Source organism: Camellia sinensis, chromosome 5, assembly GCF_055761805.1.
Source record: "Camellia sinensis isolate YWXY chromosome 5, ASM5576180v1, whole genome shotgun sequence".
NCBI lineage: Eukaryota > Viridiplantae > Streptophyta > Magnoliopsida > Ericales > Theaceae > Camellia > Camellia sinensis.
In genome coordinates this window covers 45,817,024-45,831,982 of record NC_138965.1, presented here as the reverse complement: position 1 = coordinate 45,831,982, position 14,959 = coordinate 45,817,024, and positions in this window count along the sequence as shown.

The following is a 14,959-nucleotide window of genomic DNA, read 5'->3' as shown; positions in this document are numbered from 1 at the left end:
TTAAGTTGCCCAAGTTTTCAATTGAAGAAGGGATCGAACCTGTGAGCTTGTTCCCTGAGAGTTCCAGATCAACAAGAGACCTCATCATCCCAATTTCTTGAGGGATTGATCCGGAAAGTTGGTTGTCATAAAGGTACAAAGAGGTTAAGTTGCCCAAGTTTCCAATTGAAGAAGGGATCAAACCTGTGAGCTTGTTCCCTGAGAGTTCGAGATCAATGAGAGACCTCAGCATCCCAACTTCTTGAGGGATTGATCCGGAAAGTTGGTTGTCATGAAGGTACAGAGTGGTTAAGTCGCATAAGTTTCCAATTGAAGAAGGAATCGAACCCGTAAACTTGTTCCCTAAGAGTTCGAGATCAACAAGAGACCTCAGCATCCCAACTTCTTGAGGGATTGATCCGGAAAGTTGGTTGTCATAAAGGTACAGAGTGATTAAGTTGCCCAAGTTTCCAATCGAGGAAGGGATCAAACCCGTGAGCTTGTTCCCTGAGAGTGCGAGATCAACGAGAGACCTCAGCATCCCAACTTCTTGAGGGATTGATCCGGAAAGTTGGTTGTCATAAAGGTACAGAGTGGTTAAGTTGCCCAAGTTTCCAATTGAAGAAGGGATCAAACCCGTGAGCTTGTTCCCTGAGAGTTTGAGATCAACGAGAGACCTCAGCATCCCAACTTTTTGAGGGATTGATTCGGAAAGTTGATTGTCATAAAGGTACAAAATGGTTAAGTTGCCCAAGTTTCCAATTGAAGAAGGGATTGAACCCGTGAGATTGTTAGTATACAAGCCAAGTTCATTGAGAGAGTTGAGCAATCCTATCTGTTGAGGGATGGAACCACCGATTTGGTTTCTATTCATGTACAAGATCCTTAGCTTAGTTAGTTGGCCTATTTCGGTCGGAATTGTTCCAGAGAGATTGTTGAGAGGCAAGCTAAGGTAGGTGAGTCTCCAAAGGCTACAAATTTTTTTTTTTTGGGGGGGGGGGGATGGTCCCATAAAGTGAGTTGTTAAAAAGTTCAAGGGTGCGGAGACGAGGGAAGGATGAGAAATTAAGATTAGAAAGAGTACCTTTCAAACCATAACCCTGAAGGTCTATATGGGCAACTCTATCGGCCTTGTTGCATCCAATTCCAAGCCAACTGCAATGGTTGCTTCCAACCCACGAGGACAGGAGAGTTTGACTTTGGTTGTGAAGGCTAGCTTTCCACGTCAAGAGAGCCGTGGCTTCACTTCCTTGTTTTCCAGTTAAGGGAGAAGCAAAAGCACCATAATAAAAAAAAGTGGCCAATGCAAGGATGATGAGACAGACTAAAAGGGCTGGGAAAGAAAGAAACTGGTTGGGAAGTGTATTGGCCAAGAATGTCATTGTAGGCTTGTTATTAATAGAAAGCTATGAAAGACAGTAATAGGATGGAGGGATGACGAGCTGCTAGAGCATGGAGAGGTATTTATAGATAATAGAGCATGGAGAGGTATTTTCTTTTATCAAACATGGAGAGGTATATCTTTCGATAGTTTTGGTTTGGATCCTCCACTAGGAATTATAGGTTCAATTTTGTCAAATTGATGACCAATAAGATCATGGCAGATCGATGCATATGAAAGAGATAGACCATAATGTAAGCACCAGATCAAAAGATAACCATTTTGTATTGGACGGGGCTGTTTCAGTCCGTGAGCTCCATTATGGGTCTTATTTTAATAATTCAAACATTCAATTTGTTTGATATTTTATGTATTTTATTCATACAAAAAATTAGGTGGATTCAACAATTGTAACTTGTTCAATTTATCGCATTTTTCATCCCCCCCAAAAAAATAGACAACAAAAAAAAAATAAACCATACATTTTCTTTTATGACAAATACGATAAATTGAATTAGTTATAGTTATCAGATCGATTTAATTTTTTTTATTGATGAAATATATGAATTACCCGAGTATCATGTAAAAATATGTATAAAAATATGATAAATATGTTATTTATATATTTAAATAATGTAAATAATAGGTAAATTTATATATATGTAAATAATAGCTAACTATATATATTTATGTAATAGTGGTAGTATATATTATTATTTTGGTAAAATATTGACTTTTATTTTAATATGTTTATATATATATATATATTGTATTATAATTACATAATCAAAATTTTAATTATAATTTTAGCCTCATACGCAAGTATAAATTTATAATTTCTTTGACTCATTGAAGGTTTGTGAACAAGTTGGAACTCAAGCCAGACCTAAGCCAATTCAGCTCGTGCTTACTAAAATCTTAATAAACAATCTCAAACATACTAAAACTAGATTAGACTCGGCTCATTTACAGCTCAACCATAATGAGTCATAACAGAATCAATAATTAAGTCATAACTAATGCTATAATAAGCCATAAAAAAATATTACAAATATCATAATTAGAACATATGGTACACACCCCAAAATGGGATGTGTATTGTAAAATTTTCTTTATTTTAATTTGCCTACAATCCCCCTTCTTTAACATATACGACAACAAATTTACACAGAAGATCTGGATTGCCTTTAGTCTAAATTTGAATTGGAAGGTGTTGTTTCAACTTGTGGGGCTTGCCACGGGTCTCGTTTTGATAATTCGAATCATTCAATTTGTAGAGTCCTTCACATACATCATCCATACAGAAAATTAAGTCGATCCAATAATCGTAATCTGTTCAATTTATTGCGTTTATTACCAAAAAATTAATGATCTTTTTTAAAAAATACACTTCTCAATATTTTTGAAGACAAATATAATAAATTGAATAAATTACAATTATTAAATTGATTTAATTTTTTATGTGGATAATATACACGAATGTCTCTATAGAATGAACGGTTCAGATTAAATAAACATGACCCATAGTGCATCTCACGGGCCGAAAAACACCTTTTGGATTGGAGAGAAGCCTAACCCTTATATAAAATAGGGTTGGGTTTTTCTCTAATCCAAAAGAGTGTGTTGTTTAGACCCGTGGAGCTCACCATGCCTTCCATTTTCCAATGATCCAAATAATTTATTTTATGGAGTCTTTCGTGTACATCATCCATACAAAAAAGTTAGATTAATTTGATAATTATAACATGTACAATTTATCTTATTTGTTTTTTTTTTTTAAAAAAAAAAGAGACGATAACTACGTTTTTAAAAATAGACTTTGGTGACAAAAATAATAAATTGAACAAATATGATTATCTAATCGACCTAACTTTTTGTGTAGATGATATACATGAAGGTCCCTACAAGATGAACAATTTACATCATCATTAAAATGTGACATGTAATGAACCTCATGGGTCCGAATAATACCTTTCAATTTAAGATTTGAACTGAAGAAAAACTAGACTTATAAAATAATTTTAATTATACATATTAAATGAAAGAATCTATTATTAAAGTACTGCTTGACTCAATTTACTTCACCTACGTTCACGGCATGCAGTTGGCAAGAAGCCATCAATCAATTCTTAACTTTAATCCTTCGTGCGAAGCGGGCAAGAAAATCATACCTAATGGTGTGTTTGGTTGGAGGGTTTGGAGAGAGATTTGGAAAGAAAAAGGGAAAAGGTGTGTGAAACTATGTGAAATTTAAGCATGTTTTATTCATATTTCACTTACCTTTTCCATTTTCCTTTCCAAATCCCTCCTCAAATCCCTCAATCAAATACAACATAAATGTTTATGCTGCCCCAATAGACTTGACTTTGATTATTCAAATTTTGACAATTATATGCCACACACACCAACACCCACTTTTTGAATATGTATCATACATTATACATAAAAGATTGGGGAAACTACACATCAATGTAGTTTTTCAAAAAAAAATAAAAAAATAAAAAAATTAATTAATTTTTTTTTTAGAAATATTTATAATTAAATTTATAAATTTTTTCATTAATTTGTAAATGTTTTCTCCAATTTCCACTTATGTGTAATTTTTCCCAAAAGATTTGCAATTTCTTTCTCAATTTTTCACTCAAATTGCAATTTGACGTTGTAAGTGGAGCATACTAGTACTTGCTTCCTTAACTCCAAATTCGGGGAAAATCACTGCTTAGGCCATCTCCAACGGTTCACCAAATCCAACATCAAATTTAAATTTGATGAAAAAAAGTTATTTTTGTGCTCCAACGGTTGCACCAAAACAGTATCAAATTGAGAAAACATTAAACGTTTCACCAAACTGAGTACGGGTTGCTCCTTTCACCAATTCACTGTGCATAGTCATTAAAACAGAAATTTGTGAAAATTTTACACATGGTGGTTGACCCCCTGGTTGACCAACTGGTTCAAATGGTTCAAATTACTAGTTCAAACGGTTTAAAAAATTTTTGAACCAATGGTTAGGTAGGTTCAAACAGGTTAAACAGGTTTAAAAAAAAAAAAATTACCTTACCGGTCGACCAACCGGTTGACTCACGGGATGATTCTTCTTTTTGATGCACCGTTCAACTGATATCAAATTGAGAAAATGAGCCATTTTTTACTCAAATTTGGTGAAAAAAATACTAAACCGTTGGAGATGCTCTTAAGTACTTCTGTCACTTTCAGGGTACATCAATTTAGAATAATTTGCACATTTCAACATATCTAAACTGATTATAAAAAACGGAAGGCATATAGTGTTTGTATGTATATATTTTTTTCCTTTCCAAATTACCCTTATTATTATAGTTCCAAAAAAAAAAAAAAGTACTATTGAATTTCAAAAATTGAAACCTTCGTCAAACCAAATGGCATACCCCCGTTATGAAACGAAACAAAAGGCATGCTGAAATCGAAGAAAACCAAGTAAAAAGAAGGGATGTATCATATTTAAATTATTTTATGCCATCATAAAATTTAATTTTTTTTAATATCAACTTATTTGATGATCTCTTTCTAAAAGGTGTATTTGCTTTTATTCATTAATATTAAATTTTTAATTAATCTTATTTATTATTAAAAATTAAATTAGCAAATAATTTTATATATTTATATATACAATTTTGTTTTGAGTAGTAGACCATACATTTTCTTTTATGACAGATATGATAAATTGAACTAGTTACAGTTATCGGATCGATTTAATTTTTTTTAATGATGAAATACATGAAATACCCGACAGAGATTATCTAAATGGGACCGTGGTGAATCCCACGGGTCGGAACAGTTCAGTCCAGTCCCAAATAGTGACGGGAGGGGATCCTCCTCCTTGCAAATAAGGTATTACATAATTTTATTATTATAAGTAGTTATTTGTATGCAACTATTATGGAAAATTATTTTCATATATAAAAATTATATAGAAAAATATATATCACAAGAATGACGTAACAATATTATTTTGATAAATAAAACTAATTTTTATGTGTGTTTTGTTTTAAAGTAATAAAAATTAGTTGCATCATTTTGTATCAATTTTTCATTTGTATATCATTACTCAATTGTTATTATTCATTATTATGTTTTTAACCTAGATGATAATGTATATTAAATGTAATAGAATTCATTACTTCTAATGACTTTTAATCATATTAAATTTGGACGATTAAATTCTGATTATTATTGGAATTATCCTACTCTAGGACTAAGTCGTCATTAACAATTTCAAAAGAGATTTTTCATACGTTAATATATTTTAAAGGAATTTTTAATTTATATATATATATATATAATCTTTGGGTACAAGGGTACTGCTTAAGGAAGTGAAAATCTTGCCTAGAATAAGAATTAAACCCTTGACCTCCTAGTGCTATATATCGTCAGCTGATAGATATTATTAACATATAAAATTTTTAAGAACTAAAGTTTTTCATTCCAAAAAGTTATTATTATAAATAAATAAATAAATAAATTTGAAAAAATCCTCGTGAAAAAATTGTTACAAAAATTCAAAGAAAAAAAAAACAAAAGCTTTAGTGACAAAATTTGAAAATGTCACTAATAAATGTATTTTTAGAGAAAAAATGTCATACCAAAAGATTTATCTTTGTGATAAAAATTTCAACTCCAAAAGAATAATAATTCATTACTAAATATCTAATTTTGTCTTAAATATACAACGATGACATTTTTTGTAACTAAGATATTTCATTTTTAAAAAGTGGTTTCGGCGCTAAATTTTTATCTCAAAAATCTTAATTTGTTGTAGTGTAAATTAGAAATTGCTAGTTTTTCTTTTAATTTTAATTTAAAATGTTTATTTTTTTAATTTTATTAATATTTAGTTTTGTTTTTGGACAAATTACTAAAAAGAAAAAAAACCGGAGTTTTGTGTTTTTCAATTGAAACCCTAGGGTTTCAATTTTAACAATTAAAATTTTGATGTTACTTCTGTGTCACAATTAATGCCCCGTAAATCTCTGTGTGCTGACGTCAGCCCTATGTCACGCTGACGTCATCCACATGTCAGCCTCTTCCCCCTCTCCAATTTTTTTGTTTTTTTGTTTTTTTTTTTGAAATTGCTGCTTTGGAGATTCAAAATTTGCATCAAGTACTTAGGAAACACCTTAACCACTTTATCATAATAATTTTTATGTTGAATGGTTCTCAAACAAATTATTTAAACTATTTTAACTTCTTCAACCTTTTCTCCGTTTGGCAGACTGAACTTTCCGACGACTTCCTAGCAAAATTTCAGGCTGAGCGTGGAGGTGCGTGGCATGAGACCTCCTTTTGAGCTGGTTTTTCTAGGTCTGGACTCCCCTCGTCAAAATGCACCTCCTGATATGTTCAAAAAATTTTACAATATTATAATCAATTTTATTTTTATTTTTATTTTTTATCATTATATATATATTTTTTTATTTTGATTACTTTTTTGGGTGAAATACCAATAAATTCCAAAATAGTGATCTATGAACTATTTGGTCTTCTATTTTTTTTATGGACCCAAAGGTTCGATTTTAGTGTGAATTATATAAAGGGCCAAAGCATAAATGCGTGTGTGTTATGTGTTGAGAGATAAATGTGAGTTTTCTCATAATATTGAAATTACTAAACGTAAAATTTCAAAAAAACTCCTTAGTATACTTTTTCCAGACGTAACAATCCAATGTAACACTCTAAAAACGTAACATTTCAATGTAACATATTAAAAAACTCTTTAGTGTATTTTTCTCAAATGTAACAATGTAATATTCCAAAAAAACTCCTTAGTGTATTTTTTTCCAAACGTAACACTCAAATTAATATAACACACAAAAAATCATGAATATACTTTTCTCAAACGTAATACTCTAAAAAAATAACACTCGAATATAACACACTAAAAAACTCTTTAGTGTCATTTCTCAATCGTAACAACGTAACATTCCAAAAAAATGTCTTAATGTATTTTTTTCAAACGTAACACTTCAATCAATGTAACATACAAAAACTCTTTAATATATTTTTTTCAAATGTAGCACTCTAATGTAACACCAGAAAACCACACTAATAGAAATGTAGATTTCTACGTTGGACAACCAACACTTCAGCCATCAATCTGCAAAAAAGAATCTTCTACATCTCACCTTTCTATTCTCATCTGAAAAAAGAATCAGAAAATTAAAAAAATGAATCATAAAAGGACATTCACTTAAATTCAAATGGCACCAAATCAAATAAATACAACTTTTCAAAATAAAAAGGACTAATTGGTTCATAAGAAAACTTCTAGGACTAAATGGATCAACATTTCTCCATATGAGTTTTATGGATAAAGTTTCCTATAATTTATACATAATTACATCCGTAATTTATTTATAAAACATTGTACAAAATGATAAGATTAATTAATTGAAAGTTTCTACCATAAACAAAGGTATTAAATCACAAGGACTTTTTTTATAATTTATTGTTTGGAATTGACTTTTTTGAGTAATTTTTTTGGTCTTTAGTAAAAAAAAAAATTACACTTTTACTTTTTTTTTTTTTAAACTAGATGGACCATAAAATTTAATAAAATAAAAATTAGAAAAAAAATTCCATTGAAGACCCCCCCAAAAAAAAATAGTTGGATATTTTTACTTTTTAAATCCTTTTTCACAGACAGAACTAGAAAGAATTTTGACATAATTTAAAAAAAAAATCACAAAAAAAAAAAAATACTTTTTTAGTTGGATGTCAAATCCCTTGGGAAAATAAAATGGGATTATGTAAAATGTGCTAATATAAACATGAGATAACTATTATTAACAGCCTGTACATGTAAGACGGTAAATTAAGTTGATGAAAACTTACATATGCTATCGCATTTATAGTGATCTTGGTTTTATCCCGACCTTTATTGTGTTCCGGACTCGGGTTCCGTGATTGTATGTTGTTGTCTATGTCTTGTTTCCTCCCTTTAATTCTTAGAATTTGAGTTTTGGGACTTGTTGGGCGAGTTTGGAACAATTTGGTTGTCTATTGGTACAAATGGTTGTTGCCCAGATTTTGGCCTCTTCGCTCGAGCGAGCCTTGTATAGTTTGCTTTTTCGCTCGAGTGAGATTTCTTGTGCTCGAGCGAGAAATGAGGGTCTTCAGGTTTTTCTCCCAGACACAACTTTTCTGAGAAGGTGAAAGTGCGTCGCTCGAGCGAGGCTTGTTGCGCTCGAGCGTGTGTCTATGTCCATGGCAGACTTGAAGCTTTGCATTCAATGCTCGAGCGAGGCCTCTTGTTGGGTCTGGTCGCTTGAGCGACAACTCCTTTGCTCGAGTGAAGACCCTGTATATCAATTCGCAGCAGCATGATTTTATATCACTTTTTGGTCTTTTTTTCATCCAAAACCCTAATCCGACTGTCTTTATCTCTAAAACACACCCTCTCTCTACAAATACTCCTTGATCTTGGGTTTCTCTACCCACTCCATTTCTTAAAAAGATAGGGTTTTGCGTGGGCTTCCTTTTGATCCGAAGAAGTTTGAGTTTTGGGCATCTTCAAGTTTCTCATTCTTCCTCTTTGAGCTCTACGTTTGAGGTAGGGATATTCCACTCTTTAATATGAGTTTTAACCTAGATATTTGTCATTTTGTTTAAATGGTGGGATTTGGGAAGATTTGGGTGAAGTTAAGGTTAGGGTTTTGATATTTGAAAGAGGTGTTTTCCATTTTTGGTACCATATGTGTATAAGAGGTCTTGAACATGTTATTGCTTGGGTATAATTGGTGAAATTTGGTCTTGGGTGTAATATTTGTGAAAGGGGGAAGATTGCCCTATTTGAATTAAATAAACTATTGGTGCAAATAATGAAATTGTTAAGAGAAATGTCAAATTGGAAGAATGCACAAAGGAGATGTGTAGTTGGATTTGATAAATCACTCATCTATGGAAAATATGATAAATTATCTGTTGATGGATTTATTTATCTGTTTAGAAATATTTGTTTTGGGCTATTGGTGGTGGATAGCTGTGATTGTTGTAGAAACTGCATGAGGACTAGGTAAATTGAAACTAGTCATATGAGTATTGTCATTGAATATGACGGTTTGGTTAAACCATTTAATGTGTTTTGATTAGTCATTGCATATGACAAAGTGTTTAAATACATTGTATATATATTATTGTTTGGGAGGAGATAGAGAATGTACTCCATTGTTTGGAAGGAGATAGGGGATGGACTCCATTGATAATTAAGTTGGCCGGAGTGTCTAGGGTGAAAGTTCCGAAATCTTATATATTTACGGGTGCCGGTTCCCTCGGACGTGGTTCCATAAAATGGCAAGAAATAGAAGTGTTGGATTGGATGAATGTATTGCATTGTGAACCATTGAGTTGTAGTCTCATATTGGTTGCTTGATAATAATGAATTTGGTTAATTAATTTACCCGTAATGGAAGAATGTAAATGAATTGAGATATTGGTTATCTATATTGAATGACCTTGAAAAGAATATGTGTTGGTTAAGAATGTTGCACATTTATCTAATACTCATATTTTAGTTAATTCTCATATATGATTTAGCATATCTCTACAGAGCTTTGGTTCACCCTATTTGGAAAATCATTTTCAGATACAGGTGACATGCCACCTCCAAGAGCATAGCTTAAGAGGCTTAGGGGTTGAAGGCTCCATTTTTGTGATTTCGTTTTTTTGTGCTGAATGTTTATTCAAGCCGAGGGTTTTACTTGTATAGAGATTAGACTATTCTTTTGTTGTAACCAAGCGAAGTCTTGGAAAGATATAAGCCCTTAGGGCATTTATTTTGTTGTTCTCAATTAGAGTTACATGCTATAGTTTCAAGATTAACATTTATGAAAGTGTAATGCATGTAATATCTTTTGTAATATTAATTCTGATGAATGAAAATACAACATTTCTATCATGTCCATAGATCTCGTGAATGATTGACTTATATAATATTTTGAGGGTGTTACACATTTCTCTAATTTCATTCGATATTATAAATTAAACCAAAAATTAAGTATTGTGTCTTAATTAAGTAGGATCGGCTATATGAATAGTTTTTTTTTTCATTTTGTTTTATCAATATAGTTATATATTTAGTTAAATTAAATAAATTTATATTTTTTTCACCATCACATCTCAAGTCAACTTAGATTTTTTCCTCCACTGACATCTCCACTTATAGTGACTGTATCACTCTTTCTTACAATTGTTTTAGTGGGTTTTTATCTATGACCAAATCATCTTAATCTATTTTCTCTTCTTTTTATTTTATTTTATTTTTATTTTCTATAGCTACTACTCTACGAATATATTCATTTTTAATTTTATCTTTTAATTTTTTATCATGCATTAATGTGCACTAATTGAGCGTTATTTTTTTAAAATTCTTATCACACATCCATAATTCTAGAAATTGAAATAAAATCAAATTACAAATTATGACACCACAAATCAAAAAAATTTATCTTCAATAATGTTTTTATCTTCAATAGGAACTTCTTGTGATTCTCGTTCAAGTTCTGATTGCTTTTAATTCCAAATTTTAGGACCACTAATGCTTAAGGACTTCTGTCCCTAGTTGGAATGGACTTCAAGGCCACATCAATTTATAACAATTTGCAAATTCTAACATATACATATACAAATAATAAATGTATGAAAAATGATAGAAACGGATTCTTTAGCCATATATTGTTTACGACAAATGTTTCTTTTACCATAGAGAGGGCAAGGAATTTGTCTAATATGACTTGACTTTAGTTGTTCAATTTATAATTCATTTTTTCAGGTCATAGGCACTGTAGTAGTGTTAAAATTATGAATTTTAAGAGAGATTTTGCAAGGAAGAATAAATAATAAAATAAGAAAAGAAAACTAAGTAAATGAAATATAAATCACCATGTCTGGTTTTACCCACTTTTTAAAAAATTGAATTTTTTATTTTTCGTATTTTTTATTTTTATTGAATTTTTTAAATAATTTACGCATTTTTATTTTTATTTTTTAGATATACCTAATCTAGATACGCTTAAAAAATATAATATTCGTGATTTTTTTTTAATACAAAATTCACCAAATACCAAAAATATGAAAATTCAATATATTTTCGTATTTTATTGTATTCAATGAATTTTTTAAAGACTTTTATACAATTTTTTTAATTTTTAAGTATATCAAGATTAAGTGGATCTAAAAAGTAAAAGAAATTAATTAAAACATTTAAAAAATCATTAAAAATATAAAAATACAAATTGAAAATTCAAAAAACTATTTTTGAAAACTCCAAACTAAACCGGGTGAATATTTTTTTCACTTTTCTTTTTTCCTTCCTTTATAATATTTCTCTTTTTCATTTTTTGACGGAAAAAGGGAAAGGAATCTTAATGAAATACAGTTGTCCAATACAAAACTTGACTTTACTTATCATATTTACAATTCATTTTCTCGTGTGACAGGTATTGTGGTGGTGTTAAAATTATGAATTTTAAGAGGAATTGTTAAAATTATGAATTTTAAGAGGGATTTTACAGAGAAGAATAAATAATAGAAGAAAAAATAGTTACTGATATATAATTTGTCTTCAATATTTAAATTATGTCAATCTAATTTTCAATGTATAAAAGTGTTTTAAATTAGTTTGAAATATTTAAATTGTGTCAATCTGATCCCCAATATATAAAAATATTGCAATTTAGTCCCATATAATTTTGAAATTTGTGTATTATAAAATTACTATAAGATTACCTTGGTTCTTAAGATATGCACTTCATGATATTTTCATCCTCCAAATTTTAATTTTATCAAATTGTTCTACCACATTCTTAAAAAAAGAAAGAAAAAAAAAAATTGCACTTCTAACACAATTTTTTTACCATTTCTTTTTTGGTTTGGACTTCACCGTGACTAATACAATTTTTTAGCAATTTGCGTATAAATAATTATTTTTAAACTTGGCTGATAAAATGATTTTTTCAAGTATAGTCTAACATGACCGGACAATTTCTCCTTTAATTTTAAACCAAAATGCCACCAATGACAAGAGTCCACTCAAGCCTATTTCAAGCCCAAGATGAAAAGTCTAATTGGGGCATTCATAATAAGCTATCTAATTTTCACAATCAAAATATTTCGTTTTTTTGTAATTTTTCTCCTATCTTAACTAAGAGAATGAAAGAGGTGTAATGTAGTTGAATCAAAAAAAGAAAGAAAGAGGTGTAATGTAAAAATAACGATGAGATCTTTTTTTGTATCTAACGAGAGAAGTTGTTTTGCTCTCTTTATGATTTGACGGAGAGCTTAAGATAACTGAAATGAAATTCTTTTTGATAATCTCCAATTAGTCATTTTTTGTTAATTTTAATGAGAGATTTTCAACTACTATTTCAATTTTTAACAATAAAAGAGATTAATTATACCAAGATCTCCTCAAATATATTACCGAGTGTCACTTTACGCTTCTTAACTATAAAAATCGTAGAAATACATTCCTTTTAAAGATGGTCTAGAGAAGGTAAAAGTGATACATTTTCATAATTGAGGGAGTCAATTTGTACGAATTCATAAAGGAGGGAGTTAAGTAATATTCAATAATAATTGAGGAGGTCTTGGTGTAATTAATCCTAACTTTTATTATATAAAATTATTTTGACAATAACTTTTATTATGTTTATATATAATAAAAATCTTGTTATATTTTTAGGGCACGTGTTAAGAAAATTTTAAAAAATATTATATATTTTTTAATGCACTCAATTTTATAATGATGTAGAACTCTTTATAATCAACTTAACATATGCCCTAAGTACATAAATTAATAAAATTTCATATAAGGTAATGCATGGGGTTCTCTTTACTCAAGAGTTTAGCCTAAACGATTATTTAAGTTGTCTATTCTTAAACCACCGACGAGTTGTGGTTCACATCAGCTGTAAACAACTTGGAATATCAATGAGAAAATATAAAGATGGATCGTAATCGTTCAATTGTTGTGAAAAAGTCATATGTGGTGTCTTGACTAAGAAGAACTTTGTCATCAAACTAAAAGCTCATGTCTCATATATGTATGCTCAACTTGACTCTGGGGTTTCTTTCTCTATTAAAGACATAAAGTCGAAATAACTGTTGCAGATAAATATGCATTCATTGAGCAGTAGCGGCTCTATAATTTTTAGGGCAAAATACAGTAAACATCTTTAAATTGTGATTTATTTATCTTTTTAAACTTGAAAATTAATAATGAATCATTTCAAACTATTATCTTGTTATACTTAACATCTTTTGTTAGGGTTTTGTCTTGGTATTTAAATGGAATCAAGTCATGTGTGAAACACACATCACACACATTTTTTTAGAACAATAATATTTGTTATTAATTTTTGGGCGAATTATACTAACCGTTTTTATAATTTGGGGTTTGTGTTGCTTTGATCTCTGACTTTTCAATTGTAATACATTTGATCCTGAATTTTGAATCTTATTCTAAATAAGGACAATCAAAGATGTTTCTTTTGCAAATGGTTTATTTCAAGGGCAAAGTCGTCATACAATCTATTTTATGTTGGTTAATTTGCATATTATTTGAAATATAATGACCTTTATTTTAATAAATAATGTTTGAAGTTTTTTTATTATAAAATTCTGTTTGGTTTGATTTTAGAATCTATTTTTAGAAAAAATTTCTAAGAAACTAAAAATTGAATTGGTAAAAAAAATTAAAAACACATAATTTTTATATAATTTTATCTATTTTTTGGGGGGAGGGGGGGTAGAAATGATTTTTAAAAATACATTTTTTTTTTATATTTATTTTCGTTAAATTAGTTTCTATTTTTTCAATAGTTAAACATAGCGATAACTTTGATATCATTATTAAACTAATCCATTAAATCAAAAAATCCAGAACTAAAAATATTTAATATATTAAACATATCGATTACACCTAATAACCATCCATTATAGATAACTATTCAAAAATATTTGTTATCAATAAATACAACCATCTATTACATGATAACCCTAAAAAAATATCAACAAAAACATCCACTCATTACATGATCATTATTCAAACACATATTAAAAATTAATTTGGTTAAACAATAAAAAATAAATAAAAATGTAAAATATTTATAATTTTTATATAATTTTATCTTTGGTGGGTAGAAATAATTTTTGTAAATTCAAAAATAATTTCGGACATTTATTTTTTGTCACACTAGTTTATATTTTATCAAATTGACGATTTTGCTCTTGAATTGGAGCAATAGTGTCTTCAATTGTCCTTGTTTGGAATGAGATTCAAAATTTAGGATCAAATGTATTACAATTGAAAACTCAAGGACCAAGTTACACAACTCCCAAACTATAGGAACCGTTAGCGTAATTCATCTTTAACTTTTTTAGGACAATAATACATTTATTTAGTTATCCCATTTGCATGTTGTCTTTCTTATCCTAGTGGCAAAGTGTAAATGTGATCATCAAATAATGAGATTATTGTCAAAAAAAATTCAATAAATGTGTCATGTACTTTACATATGATCTGATTTTGTGTAAATTTTTAACAAAATCCTGACAGAAGGGATT